A 19,879-nucleotide genomic window follows, 5' to 3' on the forward strand; every position below is an offset into this window, starting at 1 on the left:
TCAACATAATGTTGACAACCATTACTATTAGAACTGGATGAATCTGAATATGACTTTATACAGCGATGTCCTATACAGTAATTTATTGACAATGCTTGAGGATTTTATTGCAAAGGCATTGCAGTCTTGTTTTTTGAAAGAAAGAAAAAAAAACACGTCACAAATGTCAGGCTTTGACTTGTTACTCTATTTACATAGATAAACCATTTACTATATACTGTACGGAATACACTTGCTTGTACAGATTGTTTTTGCATTTGTATATACATGGCTGTAATGCACACTCAGTCCAGTTTACAAACTTAGTATTAAACTGAAGCCTGTTAATTACATTACTTGAAAGATTAAGATGTATTTTTGGTATTACTACTTTGCACCTTTGAGTCCCTTTTGCAGTACTGTTTACATAGTTAGTGTAAAACAGAAAGCATGCCCTTCCCCCTGTAGTATACATTATTTTACTGCAGTATGGTTTATTTGCTTTATGCTGTGAGAATTGAATTTATGCTTGCCCTTTGGCTGTCTTTTATAAAGCTTTTACTGTTGCCTATACTATGAAAGTTATGGTAGGAATTGCTTTTACCTATTTTGAAAAGATGTTTACTGTTACTTCTAGCTATTAGTACCCTCCCTTTTTGTAAAGGGACCTGCATAATTTATTTAAACTGCATACCAAGTCCTTCCCGCGGTTGGGTAGTGTTCGAAAGACATGCATGCGTAAATGGGGGTGCCTTCGTTGAAGGTTGCGCGTCGAGTTGGCACCTCGGCATTTCATAAAAATCTACTGCCAATCATTAGCGGACCGGAGTTCCGCTGTGACGACCCCTTACCGGGAAAAAAACGAAAGACAAACATCAACAACAACCATAGCCCATGTACTGACTGTACTCGGTGTAGTATTTACTTGTAAACTTTTGTTCTTTTTGCATAACGCTGCACGTGAATACTTAACAGTAATGTTTTAGAAAAATGTAAGCTGTATGGCGTGGTGACAAGTCTTGTTTCCTTGACCTTATAAATTTCAATACTAGTAACATTTTATCTTATCAACATTCCTTGTAACTACCCATTCCAGCCTGGAAAGATTTGCGTTCACATTACTTACTTCTTTTCTTTCTGCGCATTCCAGACGCTTAACCCATAACTCCTTCAGCACTTACTCGTACCTTCAGTCATTCATTAATATACTTGCAATTTGATATTAGAATGCAGTTGGAAAACTCTTAGGCAAATTTCAAATATTTATTATAATTCTGACTATGCATAATACTGCTTTTAAAGACTGTTTTTGCTGGAGTCTATGCTATTTTTTATGCTGTCATACAATTACAAAATATTGTAAGAAACAAAAGAGATATTGACTTAACTAACACATGCTTAAAACAGATATATTTACATGATTTACATTTGCTGTCATTTGCCTTTTGCTGCAGTTTAGGTGAAAAGAAAATACATGCATGTCAGTCTTGTGACGTCATGTCTTTTGTGCGTTTAACTACTCTCATTTGATTTCTATGCTGTAGAACTGTTTTGTTAGTTGAAATGGTTTTAAATTTACTATTTAAGTGCCTTGCTTTAACTGAATGAAAGTTTGTGCTGTGTACGCTTAACCATTTTGTAAACGTAAATTATTTTTTATTAGCGCAGTTAACTGCTGTTGCTTTAACTCTTTACTAACCAGATTATATTTGTCAGTATTCTGTTTTGCTGACTTTAAAGCTCATATGCAGTTGTGAAAAAGTGTTTGCATATGTTGTCTGAACTTTTTGAACTCACTCTGACGGTGTCTTCAAGTTTATTAAATGTTTTTGTCAGTTCACCATGAACTTAGGCTCTGTTTTTATTTGTTTTGTAATGTGCAGTGGTTTTCTCCCACTTTTGCTTAGCAAGATGTACAGAAGATTTTTTTAAATAACTGACTGGACTGATATTGTAACTGTGAAATTAACATTTTACATGTGGTGACAGGACATAAACGTTTACTGTCATACAAATGATGTTGCTGTTTAAGGTACCAGTCAAACATAATGCATTTACATAAAGCATTGACATTAACATTAACTAATAAAGTACTGCATGTGCTACAGTTCTGTTTATACCAGTGTTTAAATCCTGACCATACATGTGCTGGCCTATTATTACTGTCTACCTGGAAGGTAGTCTTGCATTTAATACTTTTATGTCTTATGGCATCCATGCTGTAGAATGAGAAACAAAATGAAAATTACTAGTTTCTGTGTGGAAGGTGATCAAGTCTTCCATTGAGAAAGCGTGGAAAGTCCCTCATTGATTTTCTGAAAAGGAGGTCAACCACAGTTGGCAGATTCAACTGTGGGAATGTGCAGGACCTGAGGAATTTGCAGAGAGGCACTGGTCTGCTACTGGATACTATACAGAAGAAGGAGGCAAACATTTGCACTGTAACAGAACGTACTAACTGAATAAAATAAAAAGAAGCTGTAGTTGTCACAATAAGAAACCATTCTGTCCGTCAACTGTGGCTCACCATTGAAGAATTTTAGGAATCTTATGCACGTGTTTCTGTTTATCTTGCTGCTAGTTGCATTTGCATGTATACATACCACAGTTCATTTAACTATTTATTGTAAGCAACTAGTCTAATTACTGTATTGTACTGAGTACAATACATACAAGAAGATATCTGTTTCAGTTAATAAATACACAAAGATAACTGTTTCAGTTAATACGCTTTACTTTCACATTTTCTTTTCAGATCTACAAGCATGTAACAAATGCTGTCAGCTCTCTATGGCAAATACCCAAAGCTTGTTTGTTTACAGTTACATTTCTACCAGAAGGTCTGGTATTGTTCTCAAAGTCTGATGTAATACAGTTCTTTCTTTGTATAACAGTTTTTCTTTGGTCATCTAATTTATGATTTGTCCTTGATTTAAGCTTGGTGGTCCAAGGAAACTCAAGTTATCTGAAACGTGGTGTTCCAGTACTACCTGATGTTTCAACTTTATCTGGCTCGATGTTACGTCCCTTTTCTTTGCTAATGTCCTTCCAGCTGCCATCTGCACAGTTATTTTTACAGCCTTTGTTTCTCAGTAACATACTCCTTTACATTGATGCAAAATTGTATCTATGCTATGCTAGCACACTTACTACTTCTTATTTTTCAGCATGTTACACTATTTCTAAATTAACCCTTTATATTTCATATTATTCTTGCAGCTTTTATTCAAGCTAATAATCATGCTAGCAGTAGTTTGAAAAGACAGTGTATACTAAATAGAACAGAGTATTCTTTCAGAGGAAATTTGACCATGGCATCGGGGAATTTTGCTTACTCTTTTCGATAGGTGCAGTGGGATATTTTATATCCACCTGAGCTACCACCATCTCAAGAGATGGAGCCTCAGTTTAACTTGTCATCCAAAGGACGATGCACTCAGGAGTCCAGCATTCCCCTTATGCTGCACTGCAGTATTAGTAATTGATCTGCTTGGTGTGGGAATAGAACCCACAGCCTTAATTTTGAAGAAAAATTATTTTAAAAAATTGAAACACGTTGACAATAAAAATGCCAGTAAAGCATAATAATGGTATAGAAGCTGAAACAAACTTGACTATTTTAATAGAAAACAATTTACAAGATGTATAATGCTTAAAAAAATCACTTGTGTGCCAGCATGTAAATTGTGTAACAGCACTCTCATAAATGTAATAATGTATTTAAATTTACAAAATAAACAGCATGCACAAAACAAATTCTAAATTATAAACGGAAACTAAAAATACTGTCGCATAAGTACAGTATTGTCTTGATGTCTATGTTCTATAGCTGTAACTGAGGTTAACACTTTGAATGATATGTTTACTTACTGAAATGAAAAAAATGATGCATACAGCTAAGTGCCCTTGTCACATAGCCAGCTGTAAGATATCCGTCTGTCTCTTGCTGTGTCTGTTTCTGTCGCTCCATGTTTTCTTATCTATGCACATAATTACATATAAATTTTGGAAATTTTTAGAACTTGGTTTAATTCAACCTGTTAAGTCAATAAAATTGATAAACCTGTTGTTCCATGTATAAAGGTACAAAAAAACTACCACACTACTGTCGTAAACTTAATCTCTAGGTCAAGATATAAAACAAATGCAGTGAAGCATATTACTGGAAGCAGATTAAGAATAATTTACTACAATATGGAAAATTCATCTGTAGTAAAAGGCATTGTGAATGAGGAGGTCAGTTGTCCAGAAGCTGGATGAAACATTTCACAGACCCAGACAATTTTGACTGTTAGACTGTGTGACAAAGGAAGATACGGTCAGTCCAGCTATCTGGGATTTTGTAAACAATTATATGTCATTTGTGGATATCAACATGCCTCATATAAGAAGCTTGTGTTGCAGTTGTATGGGAACTGGTATTGTATGTATCTGGCTTGTTCATACAGACCTGTGTTGAAAAGGGTATTTTGTAAGGTACTGAGCTTAAAGATGTATCCACAGTGTGCCCTGCTTGAGGACAGCAGAAATGTGCACGCACTATTGTAACTGTTTAAATGTATATATTGTGGTAGTGGAGGCTAGAACACAGAAGGCTCAGTTCAGCAAAACTTCAGAAAAATATATGAAATTAAATTACTTTATGGCAGCTACAGACACACAATGTCTGTGCTGAGAAGCTTTCTGTATTGGAAGTGTTTTATTGTTTTATGACTTCCAACATTTGCCAAGGATCTGAGGTCTATGTGTTTTCACAGGTGGATGCTGAATGCTGCTAGCTTCCAGCAGTGGGGGTTTCACCTGGGATAGAGTCAGATGACAAGAGGTGGTGTCATTCTGCAAGCTATCCCAGCAGTAATATTTGAGATCTTAATTTAAGAAGTCTTAGAGAGACTCAGTATTCTGTATTCTGTCTTTGACCTGACAACATCAGCTAGAAGATCCATTAACCACATCTGCCTTGCTCTGTAAGTAAGTTAACTAGGGTATAGTAATTCTTAGATATAGTCGGGAATATAGCAAAGCTTAGCTTAGATGTTTTTATTTATTTATTTGAGACTGTTTTGCAATGTTTTAAATATTTCCTGTGATTTTGAACTCTGATGTCACTTTAAATATATATTTAGTATTGTCTTGTTCTTTTATTATTAAATATATGTAAACCTTTCATTGTGGCTGAACTTTGTAGAGATATTTATGTTTTGAGAGTGCTTGTATAACACTGTGGGCCACTCCTAATAGTCTTGCTCTTGGTCAAACTACCATTTGTATTGATAGTAACATTACACAGTAAGATTGCACACCCTTTGTTAAGCACTTAATTTAGCTGATAAGGAGCTGGCTGGTGGCAGTGATAACTACCTTATAATCTGGGCAAAAGGGGGCATAGCTAGTAAACCTGCGCCAGCCTTTCTCAGGTATGTGTGTGTATATAAATCAAACCTCAGAGTGTGTGTGTGTGTGTGTGTGTGTGTGTGTGTGTGTGTGTCAGCTTACTTGAGCAGGGACACAAAGTACTGGTGGGCAGAGAGGGTGCTGGTGATCTTGGCTTGGCCACTCAGCTGAGATCTCAACTCTGCCAGTGGGGAGTCTTATTGGGGATTTGGAGAAAGAGGGAGAATCCAGCCCCGGACTGATTGTGGTCTCTGTGCTCTCTTAAGGGAAATTGCACTTGATGCAGAAAGCTGCATCTGGAAATACTGTGTGTTTACCTGTCAATCCTCTCAGTGTATATCCCCCACTGGTGAGGATTGAGGCTCTTTGATTACTAGTCCAGTAGTGGGTTGTCACAGACTGGAACCTAGAAATCCAGAGAATTTAAGGCTGCATAGAAAGGGGAGATGTAAGTTTTGATGAACAGATGTGCAAATAAGACAGAGACACAAAATAAGTGTTAACACCTTCTTGAGGTGTATATTCATACTGCCTCAGATTCAAACTGAAAAATGTGCCACATGACAAGCAACTTTCTATGATTAGTTAATTAGCATTGCATGCCCCTTTTGAAAAACAAGATTGATTTATTATGCACAGTCTGTGTGGTAGCATTCATCACTTTATATTGGTAATTAACAGTTAAACTTAAGATGCCTGTCAAGGGTATATACATAAGTATTCTGTACTGGGACCTTTGTTGCTTAGAATAATTTTGACTTTGGAACATCTGTCTGGTTTCTTCAGCTGTCTTGGCAGTATCTGGAGTATGTGACAGGGCTGTTTACACTGGGCTTCTCTTATTGCTTCATAGGCAGACCTTGCTGCACTGCAGCTTCTCTCAGCGGCACAGCTTTTGGAGTTGTATACTGCCACTCCTGTCTTTCTCAGTTCTTGCACACTGTTTTCTTGCTGCAGGCCCTTTATGCTTCTGGCTGCTGCTTTTACTTTATGTTCTGGTTTGACTTATCTGTGCTGTACATATCTACAGTCATCTTCTATGTTTACATCTTTTTGACAAAGTGCATATTCCATATAACTCTGGAAACTGAGTAATGTGATAACAGCATAGGGAGGCACCAAAAGTTAGCAGTTGATTTAGGGCTGTTTCATTATTTGTTATAAAGTTCTAATTTGTTGAATATAAATAATAGTTAATTTATTTATGTATATCTATTAATGAATAAGTCAGCTTAATAAAAGTAGAGAAAGGAGCAAGAAACAGAAACCAACTTAAAAAAATTGTCAGACTCTTAATGGACATTAGTAACCAATGGTGAACCGCAGTTTAGGAATAATCCAGAAATTGTCACAGATCCTAGTAAGTGCAATATTGGGTTTAAGTCAGTGAACTGTATGCAGCATGGTTGTATAGTTTTCTGACAGTACTTGTGAAATGAAGGCTGCTCCAGTGAAGTCAAAGATAAAGCACAAACTGAGGTCCAGTCAATTTGAGTGCAGTTAGCAGCTAACACAACTAAGTGGCTGGGAGGGATGGGTTTGCCTGCCCTGAGAAGGAAAGCGGGCCCCTCGTAGATGATGCTGTGTAAGGGCAGGCATGATCCATAGAGGGGAGTTGCCCTCAGTCATAGCCTATGAGAGGGGGGGGCTGGGGAAAGGGAAAGTAGGTAAGGCATATCAAAAAGAAAGAAACCACTGGGTGGAAACACAGATGATCGAGCCCTCAGGGCACCCATAGGATCTATGACCGGCACCAGCAAATACCTGAATAGTTGGGGGTAGGAAGTAGAGCTGGTAGTCCCAGTGTGGACATGGGGCACTGGGGCAGGGCTAGTACTATGAGGTCCAAGGGGATAAAAAGCCACACGAAATGCAGCAGTGTTTCAGATGCACAACAAATGACCCCTTGGGTCATTAAGTGCAAAACAATAACTTTGAAAAGTTCACAAAATGCTGATGAGCAAGCACATAGTTAATATTGAACAAATGGACAAACATTTCTAAACTATTTGCAGCATTACAGAAGCATGTGAACAGCTAAATTGATGGAAAAGTTACCCATATGGGTAATTGTTAATCAGCTGACTTTGGTGTACTCTGTTCACTATTCTATGGCTTGAGTCTAGCAACTTTAGCCACAACTAAGTGCCATAGTCCAGTAAAGCAAGGCTTTTAACTCTGTGCTTGATTAGGAATAGAAGTCTGTAATTTTCCAAACAGAGCTGGTTGTGTCATTCAGTCAGCGGAGCCTTTTAGATTATTTCCTTGGTTAGATTGAAGGCCTTTTACTGCTCAAGTCAATACATAGAACTTTAAATTTTGTGTAGTCATACCTCATGATGACTACACTGTGGTTTGGATTTGTGATTTGTTTCTATTAGCTGACAGATTATTTTAGATGCCCATGCACTCTTGAAGGAACCACTGCATCTGTAGTTGTATCTATATATTTTATATTTGTTTGCTCTCTACTGTTTTGGAATTTTTTATTTATCCAAATTTAGCCTTCCTAGAGGGCACCCTGCATCTCTGTCTGTTTTCCTTCCTTCGATTAGCTGTCCTTTTTAGTCCAAGGAAGTTATTTATGGTTGCCTAGTAGATGTTAAACCTGTCTGACACAGATGATTGTGTATTTGAGGTGTCTGTTGGTCAAAAAGTATTTGCTTGGCTTGCCTGCACTATGGACAAGTAGGTCATGACCTATGCCTTTTTGACTCAAAGGCAGCAGTGTAGATAATAGGTTAGCTTTATTTTCTCTGACACACATACTTGTTTATTAATATATCATTACACAGTCCCCAGTTTTGCTCTGTTTTTGATAAACAATTCAGTGAATACATTTTTTAAAGCTGACAGGAATTTATAACATGAGAGTAGTAGATAACTCATTTTAAAGATTCACTAATAACTAAGGGTATCTTAAACTCTTAAAATGTGTAATTGTGTTATAAGGTAAAATGCAACCATGAATTTATTGGTTTAAAAACTCTGTGACAGTAGTACCTAAATGAAATGTAAGTTGACATTTTAAGAAGACATTTGATTTGCAGTGACTTTTGCTGGCAGAAACATGGTACTATAGACTCTGTAACATGTTTATACTCCTAAAAGCAGTGCCATGTTTGATTTAACTGATTAGGGGACTGTATGATTTTAAGTTTACTACAAGTAGAGACTTTTGATACAGATGCCCATTGCAGACTAGTATAGTTTAACCTGTAACAACAGTGAAAAGCATATTACTCGCCTTTAAGAAAAGGCATCTCTTGTTTGCATAAGAAGAAGAATCAAACAGATCACTTAACATATATAATGTCATATTTAAGATGCTGCTGCAGGTAGTATGGCCGGTATACATAGTCCGGGGCTTCGCAAAGGTAATCTATGAATAGATGTGCTGCACGGATAAGAAAATAAGGTCAGCTAGAGTCATTTGTGATGAATAAGGAAAAACATTCTTTTTTGAAAATACACCCGTCTCTCACAAAAGTGTAAGTTTATATAAAGTTTAGCATTAGGAAGTTGTGAATTACTTTGCAAAATACAGAGGGTTAATGTTACTTCTTTCTCCCCGAATGTAGCGAGTGAGCATGGCTAAGTGCAGTTATGTTTAAAATAGTTAAGGAAATCTGCGTACGGTGCAGAAAATAAAACTGATTTTTTTAAAAGAAAATGGTATTATATAGGGAAATCTTTTTGTGGACACCCTGATAGTTTCACCAAAGAATGGAAAGGGGAAGATGGGAAAGATTGAAAAAGGGGAGGCAAACAAAGAGGGGAACACACAAGGAAAACATCAGGAGGGTGCTGGGGCAGGTGGTAGAGGATGGGAACTGTGTTTTTATTGGGGGATAGACCTCCCTCGGGTTTTCATTCTTTTTTATATGAGAGAGTAGTGCAAGTAGGAAATACATAGCAGGGTGTAGGAGGAAGGATAAGGGAAGAAGGGCTGAGGAAATGCCAGCAAGAATCCCAGTCCTCACACCCTCGAATATGTCTGTTGCCAGAAGGTGTTGCCGTTTAGAACCTCGATGTTGAGGGGTAGGGGCCTATGTTGGTGCGGTGGTTGCTACCAACTGAGAGGGCATATCTTCAACATGTTGAAGAGAGGCTTTCACTGGCTGCATTCTTCTGTCCACTTCTTCCAACAGTACAGCCTCTACCAAGCTTCAGAGTAATGCCATTTATATATACATATTTGTAACATTAGCTTGAACTGTAATGGTTTAATTGCATTTCTTTCATCTGCAAAGCTGTAGTAATAGTTTACTTATGACCAATACAAAAAACAGTTGTAAAAAAGGAGCACAGAATTTATGCATAGGCATCTTATTTTTACAGTAGTTTATTGATTTCAAATCCTTTTTCATGCTTATTATACGTATTACAAAGTAGTAAGGCAGAATTCCCTTGGGCTTCATTTGTACATACCAGATTTAACCAACTATGTATGTATTTCTGTCAAAGAAATAACAGTACTTGTGTATTATCGCAACCAGATTTTTAACCTCCTGTAAATCATACATATTATCGCAACCAGATTTTTAACCTCCTGTAAGTCATAATGCTTGTGCTCCTGTGAAACATTTCTTATCTACATTTACTGAAGTGAACAACAGTAAACCATTTACTTAGCTTTACCTCATTAACCAAAAAGGAAGCTGACCCTGTACTTCAGGGGATGAAAACACTTAAAGCGAAACACAAGGTGCTTGCGTGCAAGTCAGTGTTGACATATTTCCATCAATTCTAGAGTCAGTGTTTCTGGTTCTATGAAGTTTTGTAAACGTTTGTCATATCACTTTTAGGCACATTTTGTCCCCATACAGAAGGATTTCCCTGCTGTCACACTGACACGGATCAGAAACTTAGGGGCTCAGCACGCCTATGAGAAATGCAGCAAACTGTTCAACATCCATTATTCCTTCCTACCAGGTGTCAGGAAAGTACTACATTACAGTAGTTAATCAGTACAAGTGTTTCTGAGCAACCGTTTCTCAATGGTTAATGTAGGAATCTGAATTAAAAAGAAGAAAGAAGTAAAACACATACTTCACTTTTACACGGGTTATCTGTCCAGTTTCAGGACACAACATGGCTCGACTGTGCATGTTTTACAACACGCGATTGATGCAAAATGTCCGTTTGCAGTTGGTTGACAGACTCCAGTGTATTCCTGTTCGTCTTTCACAACCGTTGAGAAAAAATAGTAATTAGAAGTTTGCACACCCATTTTAGTTGCACAAAGTCTTTTCACGCAAACATTATGATTTACAGGAGGTTACAAATCTGGTTGCGATAATAGGTAAGTACTGAAATAACTTTCTTTTTTATTTTCTCTTATACGTGCATAGCTGTATGAATGCATATAATCCATCCATCCTCAACCCCTTTTCGCACATGGGGTCAAGCTGTCACTTCCACAGTGACAGTCATCTCAAGCCAAGGTTTACACCGCTGGGTGGCTAGTCCTGCCTGGCCAATTCTGAGTTCCCAGTCCACCTACTGCATGTCTTTGGAATGTGGGAGGCAACCGGAGGAAACACAAGTGACCACACGGAGGACATGCAGACTCCACACAGAAGGCACCCCAGCTGAGAATCAAACCAGAGAAGCTCTTGCTGCACCACCGCGGCCACCCTATACATTGCTCAATATTCCCTGTCACACAGTAGAAAAGTATGAAATGTGTGTGGAATTTTTTTTTTTAACTATGCCGTACATTTAACACTGTGTTCGTAACTTAATCACAAACACAATAATGTAGCAGTTCATGGAAGTTTGCATTTATTTTCCTGTACAACTGTGTGTGATTTGATAGGTAATGAAGTAAAACAACATTTCTCTAAAGTTTGTGCTGGTCATTCACTTGGCACAGCAACCACACCCACTCTAACTAGGGTGCGGTGTCTTCAGCCATGATGTATATGCAGGTAGAAGTACTTTTGAACAAACAACTAAGTTTTAGTTATATTTGTATGGCCTGCATAAAACTGGCTTCATGTAATGTAGTAGGTCAGTTATGTAATACTAGTACATTTGAATGTGTATTTGTAATTTTATTTTCAATGTTTGCAGTGTAACTCAGTACATGATTTACAGAGCTACTTGTATAGACTATTTTAATAAACATATATCACATTTGTATATGTTAAGAAAATCTGTTAGCACATTACTTAAAAAGATGCATGTGTATGATTACAAAGAAGCCCATGATTTCTTCTGCATTTCTTAATAACATTACAAATAATTTACACATTTTTCTTAGGCAATACCATTAGTTATGCAAACTTGTTAAACTTTTTTTATCTTAAATATAACTCAACGAAATAGTGAAGATCAGATGGAATGCTATGGTGGAAGCCAGGTGGTCAGCAGTACACTTCTGCAGACCATCACACCAGTGATGACACTGCTGGCCAGAGAGGGTTATACCTCTCAGGGTATCAGGTGGTCGGACATGTTGGGAGAGATCACATGATAATACCTTTGCTTCTCAAGAAAGTAATGTAAGTAGCTAAGGTGAAGAAGCACAACATATTTCATGCAGGCCATGTCAGCATTCATTTTCACTTAACAGAGCCTTACATTTGAGGTGTGATCACGGCCATGCAGCACTGTCTGGTCAGCCACCTGCATCAAGAAGGTCACAACATCAGACCAACTCACCTTATTGTTCTCATGGTAGACCATGTTCAAAATCACTTGTATCATCACCTAGCCTATCTATAGTGATCTGTATGAGTCATTTGATCTTGAACAACTGTGAATCAGCTTCAAAGACGCAGCATATGTTTAATTGGAATGATGGGTGGGGCAGTAGCATAGCTAGGGTCAGGGCGAGAGGAGTAACTGCTCTATTTGCAGATTGTTGAGGATGTGATCAGTCAATCCTTATTTTTAATGCAATACCTTTAAAAAGCTGTTATTGCATTTGAAGTCAAACCTGAGTGTTTTAGCATGATGTGTCATCTAAACTGTATAGTTTATAAGAGGAGGATTTATTTAAAAAAATAAAATAAAATGGAGGAGGATCAGGGGCAGGACGCAGAAACGGGACCTTAATAGCTGGGCAGGAGTGATGGGGGTGTAGTTGGTGTACCTTTTGAAGGAACCTCCTTGGGAGGAGCAAGGATCTGTAAGCCATTTTCTATAAAGTGATTGGCTTAATACAGTTTGCTTAGTTGAGCTGAAGGAGTGAGGAATTGGTTAATGGTACCGGCACAGGGAGCTTGTTTCTTTTTTTTTGGGGGGGGGGGGATTTGCAGTATGCATTTCATCCCTGTAAAAATATTTTGTACACCATCAATGAAAGGTAGAAAAAGTCAGTGCTACATGGATTACCATTCCTACAACATAAAAGTAGTAATGCATAAAAAATTTTCAGGAGAAGTACATAATAGAATGACAGATTAAAATGGGTATTCCTGCCATGTAAACTTCCACTGTTGCCACTTCACCCTCCCCATTGTACAAATGATGATAGATTTTATGTTTCTGAAGTCAAGTCATTTTTGTGTGTAACATGATAAAGCTAATCTGGTGTGCAATACCACAGAATAATTTAAGAAGAGATGGCATAATATATAAAAAGCAATATAATACATTTTCATTCGAATTTGCAATGTGTTAACTCATAAGATATTTCACTATTGACAGAATTTACTATTTTTGTATACTTAAGCAAGCAGTACAGTAGAAACTTGTTCATCAAGGCAGACAAAATGTGATTTATTTTATGTGAATTATGACATCACTGATCAGTGAGCACTCAGGCATGACTTTTAAGTAACAGTAATATGAGTAACTTTTCTAAAAGATAAAAAAGTGTATTATAAGATGAGAGAGAATGTCAGATGAACAGTGACAGCAGACCATGCACCACACAGCATAGCCCACAGATATCACTACATGCATCAGTTATACTCTGTGTGTTTTTACAGTAAATGAAACGCTAACCTTAATGTCATGGTCCATAATTGTGGGCTGAATGCTGCCTCATGCTGTGTATGAGCCTGCTGCATGGGGTTCCTTACTACTGATGCAGGTTGGTCATTGTAGCACTGGAATTAGGAGCTACAGTGACAGCATGGATCACTTTACTACCAGACTAGTGCATGGTCATGTATGTAGAATGTAACATGCTGTAAACATCCTGCACTCAGTAGCTGGTTCATACTGAAGGGCATACCCAGACTCGTCCAGGCACCTGAAACAGATTTTCTGGACACCAGAGATCCTCTCAATGACCATGCAAGTCTAGGACAGGGATTTGTTATATGTTTCCGCTGCAGCTCCACTTGGATTTCACACTGGTGTCATGACATGGCTCCAATGGTTATTCAGCATCACCTGTAAAAAAAAGAGAAAGGGGGATACTTTATAAAGTAAATAATTACTTAAATACAATATAAAAAAAATACATTTTCCACATATCAACAAGATGACCACTGGGCCTGCTACCATGCAGGAAGAGGCAGTAAAGTGAACTAGTGTGCCAGATGTGGGAATCGTGTGCAATGCCAGGACTGGGCAGAGACACTGGTGATGCACCTCCATGCATCACAGACTACCTAACAATTGATGGAATGGTAGCCCTTCCTATTATGGTACTTCTCCCCCTGTGGACCAGAAGGTGCCCTAATTGCAACATGGGTGCAATCTATTGCACCAGGTACCCCAGGGAAACATGCCAGCCCATAAAAGGCACTTATAGTCCTGGCTTGGCCCTCAGGTGACACCAGGAAATAACTAACCTATGAAAGATTGCCAGCTTGTCAGAGTTATTAGTTATCCTTTGCTTATGTTTTCACCTTCTTGGCCGTCGGTTTTGTCCCAGCCAAGATGAGCAGCTCACACATGGAAATAGCAAAGCTAGCAGCAAGTGACAGCATTTTTGCCAACTGCAACTCTAATCATTTTGGTGAGGTTTTGCTTTGTAAAGTGCATCTGCAACCACCATGAAAATCAGGAAAATTTGACTACAAATCGTAAAGTATAAAAAGTACTTAATTCTGTTCTGCAGTGAACAGAAATGGCTCCGCTTTGTGATTTATGATTGACCCGTATGCTGGTATACGAGCCAATCCATCACACTGCGGAGGTGTTTCACTGGGATTTTCAAAAGGCAGTGCAGGACACGGATTGGGTTGCTGATCTCTGGACAGTCCCACTCAAATAGGGATTTCTGGCAACCCTGGTTCTGATGCTTCTCTGCACTAGGTCACATCTGTGCCCACTTTATTCCATAGATGATGTGGAACTGGGATTGCAATTATTTCTTCATTAACAGTGTTCTTGTATGCATTTATTACAAAGGGTACACTTCTGTACAACATTTTCTGTGGGAGTCAACATTACCTTTCAAAGTGTTTCTCTTCCGCTTTTTTATTTATTTATTTATTTTAGTGTCCTGAGAAGTGACTCTTTTGTGTGTGTGTGTGTGTGACCCCCTCCGACATTTCTTTTCTCAGTTTCTTGGGATTTATGACTTTGTAAGCTTTTGAACATTAAGCCTTGGACACAGCTTATTCTTTGAAAGAAAACTAAGACTCTTTCTTTCCTCACTCATGATTTTTTTCAGGCTGTTATTTGGCATGGCATATTTTAGTAACTGTATTTCTACAGAATTACCAAGCAGATTTTTCTTGTTTCTAACAATTCAAGCTTTCTGACAGATACACTGTGCTCATCTTATCTTCTGTTGTGTACATCTGTGCTTGGTCTGTATTTCAGTTTCAGGTGGTATTCTTCTTTAGGTTAAATAATACTTTTTGAAATATTGGCATTGTTTTTATACAATAGCTTTTTGAGCATGCTATGCAGGGGGTTGTGGTTTGTTTCTACTTGAACTTTTTTTTTTTTTTACCGTAGACATATTCAAGGAATTTATACCCACTAAAGACAAGAAAACTGTTCAGTGCCACAAACGACCATAGTCAACTGCTAATAGTTCGTTTTCTCTTTGAACATATCCTTTATCTGTAATGTAAATACTGCTGACCTCCGGGCAATTTGTCTATTCTGTTGGGATATTGTAGCTCTTTAATGCTTGTACTTGCAGTGAAAGCAACTTTTCATATCATAATATTTTAATGTTGGAGTATCTTGTATCTTGCTTCTAGAACATCTCATCACTTTCTTTCTGCCTGTCATAGCTCCATCCCTATGTAGGGTTCTACCAACTTTCTTAGAAGAGTTACTGTCTCGGGCGTACTAGATACTTAACAAAATATTACATTTTTTTCTAGAAAACTCTGTTAATGTATGTTTTTCTGGTCTCAGAGATTGCATGATTACTTACATTTTGTGTATACCAGGTTTCAGACCATCTGTTATTAACATATGACATATATTTTAGACTTGTTACTGTTGTTTTACATTTACCTATGCTTAGCTTGAAGTTATATTTTCTCTGTCTGTTCAGCAACTACAGCTGCCTTTTGAAATGTTTTTTCTTGTGTCTTTCTTAACACTTAATAGAGCATACAGATACGATACCCTTCAAACCCTCAGTTACTTGTACAACGGCTGTATAAAACAATTCCAGAACGGGCAAAGTGGAAAATCTTAGTTTAAGGAACCTGTACCTTCCTAATGGTGTATTAAGTGTACACAGTTTAGAATTTGCTTCATTCATCTTTGATATAAACCTTGGTTTGCATCTAGTAATATGAAAATGTAATTAGCATGCTTGAGACCAGTTAATTAGCAGTAAGGAAAACATATGGCTGTCTTTTAATCACTGATCTAATTTTTTGGATCAATCCATACATGAAACCTTATCTTTAGTTGTTATAGTGACTATATTATTCACTCATCCTTTTGTCTCTGATTGCGTCTTAATGATGCCTAGGTTTGCCATTCTTTTACTCTTGTTCATCTGTATTTCTAAGGAATGTTACTTTCACGCAAGCATGTTTCCAAAGCATAGCATCGGAATGTGTTTGTATGCAATATTTTTCTGTCAAGCTTTCTAAGCCTGTTAACAAATCAGCAAAGTCTTGCAGAATATTATTGCTATAGCTCTGCAGAATATCTGAACTGTTCTTAATGCTTTAAGATGCTGCTAAATGTTGCACTGTGTATTTGCTTTACTATTCCTAATAACTCACAAGCCAAATGATCCAAAATATTAGGAAGATTTGCTGCCTTGACTGCAACAAAACAGTAGGAGGTTCATTTTCATTATAAATTCACATCAGCAGTTTTTAGCCAGTGGTGTGCCACCTTTTGGTCAGAATGGGTTAAAGTGTGCACATTGTTCTCTTTTCAGTGTGTTCTCTGGTTTTAATTTGCCAATGAGCTTTTGTACTCTGTAAATGTGTCTAGTTGAAAGTCTACATTCTGTCTATTTATTCTCCGAATCTCTTGCCAGTAGTCTGCCATACACTCATGTCATACTGTTTCAGCTGCTTTTCAGATTTCATAGTACCATCTGTTTTAATTTCAGTAGTACTAATAAATGGCTCACTTTCAGGTTTCTGCTTAGCAATATGTATAGCCTGTTGAAAATACTTATTTTGCTTTATTTCATACACAAATTCACCTAAACTGATTAAAAACTCAACAGGTGCTTCCTCTAACAATAATGCAAGCTTCAAAAACAATGACTTGAGCACTCTTCTCTATTTTATCTTTTTTTTTTTTTTTTTTTATTGTTGTCTACATTTTGTGGTTTTCTTTTTCTTATCCATTACTGGTGCGCACACTTTCTCATTCTTGCCTTTCTTTGACTCGTTCTAGTTTACAGACATTATTTTCACCAGATAACGTTCTTAAAATGTGCACTTATAAAAAGCAGGCCTGTTTGGCCTGACCATAGTTTTGTCATTTCTGTTCATCTCATTCCCTTTATCCATAATTCTCTGTGCAGAAGGACTGCTGTCCAGGTCTACTTTGCCACACATAAGGTTCAGTTAGATCTGCAAACAGCTTCAGGCCACCCTTCTATTTTTCAGAATATCTGGTGACTTTTGCTGTTTTTTTTACAAAGATTTTGTTTTGCCATTATCTCATATTCTAGTCAGTTTTGCCCATAAAGTGGTCAATTTGAAAGTCAGTATTTGAAAGTTTAATTTGCATTTTTCTCTTCCCATTGAAGTTTGACATGTTACAGTCAGATTCTTGATGCTGTTTTCTTTAAGGTTCCAATGAGGCATGATTTCTGATCTTGGGACTTTTTTATCTAGGCATTTCATTCTACTGTCTGTTTTGCTTTTCAGACTTTGAGTGTATATTTCTTGTTTTAGCAGCTGCCATTGTTTATTTCTGGATTATACCTGCGCTTAGTGTTTCTAACACAAAGCATGTTTTGTAGGTAGTTTTTTTCATGAGTAGAAATGTTTTTCTTACATTTGAGCCATTTCCTCTCTCACTTTGGCACTCTTACCATCCCTGTTTTGGCTCCTGTGTCAGTCATGGCTTTATATTGACATGTCTAATTGTCTGTAATTTGGGAACGGTGTTGATGAGGTTGCCTTTTAAAGGAGTAAAGGCCTATCTCTTGGTTATAGCTGTGCTTAGTGCTTTTAACACAAATTCTGGATTTTTCAGGTTCCCCTTCAAAGGCATAATTTTAAGTTGAATCAGTTCTTCTCATTTGGCCTTCTTACTACCCCTGCTTTGGCTTTGGTGTCAGTTGTCTTGTGCACTTTGTTTTCATGCCCATTTCATCTCTATGTTGGCTCTGAAACCTGATCAGATATCTATTATTACGAAGCTCATATTATTATTTGGTTTTGAGGCAGTGCACCGTGTTAGTCTCAATCCTGCTTCATGGTTGAAATAGGTCTTCTATTGCTCTTGATGGATTAGTCCAATAATATAGAGACAGGAATAATATCTATAGAACAAATATAGTTTGACTTAGCTGTTTCTTTCACATATATTTTTATTCACAGTATAAATTACACTGATTGACATTATGGAACCATTTTGTCTTGTGTATTAGTATAGTGTGTTCATATTTGTTTATAAGTTTGCTTACTGCAAGCAGAAATGGGAGTCCATTAAAAAGAGCTGTAGAGCATTGCTTAATGTTATGTCTTGATATATTAATTAAACATTTTTTAATAGAGTATAACTTTGTGGGCTTACTAAAACTGAACCGGTTAATGTGTTCATGGTCCCCCAAAAGCAGACTACATTCTAAACTCAAATAAATATATTCCAGTCTGTAACCAAGTTGCTCTTAGCAGCTGCAGCATGGTAATTTGAGTATTCATGAAAAAAGGACGTTGGCTTGTTTTGGAAATGTTCACTTTCATGGAAGATCTGCTGGACTATTATAATTTAAAAAGAAAACACACTTTTAATACGTTTAGCTGTCAAACATTTTTGTGTTCAATAGAGAATAGTACAAGTATCACTAGTGTCATGATATGGCGTTTAAATCTGCACCACTAGAACAGTCTATGTGAGGGACAGGAGCTGTGCCACCTAGTAGTGTGCAAGGGGTGGTTGGCCTTAAAAGCATACTGCAAATGTGCACTGCTGCCTTGGGTACTAGCCAATACTACCATGCTCAAATAAGCTTTATATTGACCAGCTACAGAACAAACTTGTAATCACTGGCTTCCCAAGATCCCACCCACCTTGCTGCCAGCATGGTACTTTCCATTTATGTCTTACCAACAGTAACCGAAAACATGCTTCCCCAAACACACGCACAGACATTTCCAGGAAGGGTTAGTAATATCTCTCTCCAGTGCCAATCCCCCTCCCTGTCTTTTCATTAATGCTGCATCCAGCCAGGCCACTGTAACACATCAAAATCACCATTGCCATCAAATTTTAAAAGCAGCTACCCATTAGTAGCCATCAGATTGTAAAAGCAGCTACCCATTAGTATGATAACAGTAGCCAGTAGTTGAATTCTTATTTCAAAATAGTTGTCTTAAAGTGAATTTGTAACCACTGGCCACAAGCTTTTGAAATGGAATAATGAAATGCTTTAATTGAGATAAAATTAAGCCATGCATGTTTAAAGTCAAATGTGCAAACATCAGTACATCTATGTAAAGAGGATTAATAGTTAAAAGCGTTTTAACAGACAGATGGCATATAGAAGTTTATCAACCAATAATAAGCTGCTAAACATTTATTTAATTTCTGTCTTCCTCTGATGTGCAACTACAAGAAGCAATTGCACAGTTTCACAGGCACTGGAACTTCCAGTATGAGCTCTGTACAAGAATGCTGTACAGAAAACCCCATTAAGTAACAATCTCTCTCTCTCTGCTTAAAGTAATCTTGGTCAGCATTTCATGTTTTTTCTCAGTTTGAATGTGAGAGTCTTTGTTTCCATAGTCACTTATTTCCGAGGTGTGTTAAGGGGTCAGAATAAGGTAATGCATTTTCTTGAGATGAAATAATAATTCATGGAGCAGTAAGCTTTATGGAGTACAGGGTTGTGCACCTCTGAGAAGCCTTATTCATTTTTAGCAGCTCTAGTACAATGTTATGTGCTGCAAGATATACTGGAAGTTTTTACTGTCTTTCATGT

At 37.4% G+C, this 19,879-nt stretch overlaps 1 protein-coding gene across 1 annotated transcript in view; it reads left to right on the plus strand.

The window, feature by feature from the left end:
- LOC122794162 (PR domain zinc finger protein 2-like) overlaps positions 1–19,879 on the plus strand; it is a 472,904-nt gene that overhangs the window by 414,065 nt on the left and 38,960 nt on the right. The window lies entirely within an intron of this gene.

Source organism: Protopterus annectens, chromosome 2.part1 (genome assembly GCF_019279795.1).
Source record: "Protopterus annectens isolate FY-2018-M chromosome 2.part1, PAN1.0, whole genome shotgun sequence".
Taxonomy (NCBI): Eukaryota; Metazoa; Chordata; order Ceratodontiformes; family Protopteridae; genus Protopterus; species Protopterus annectens.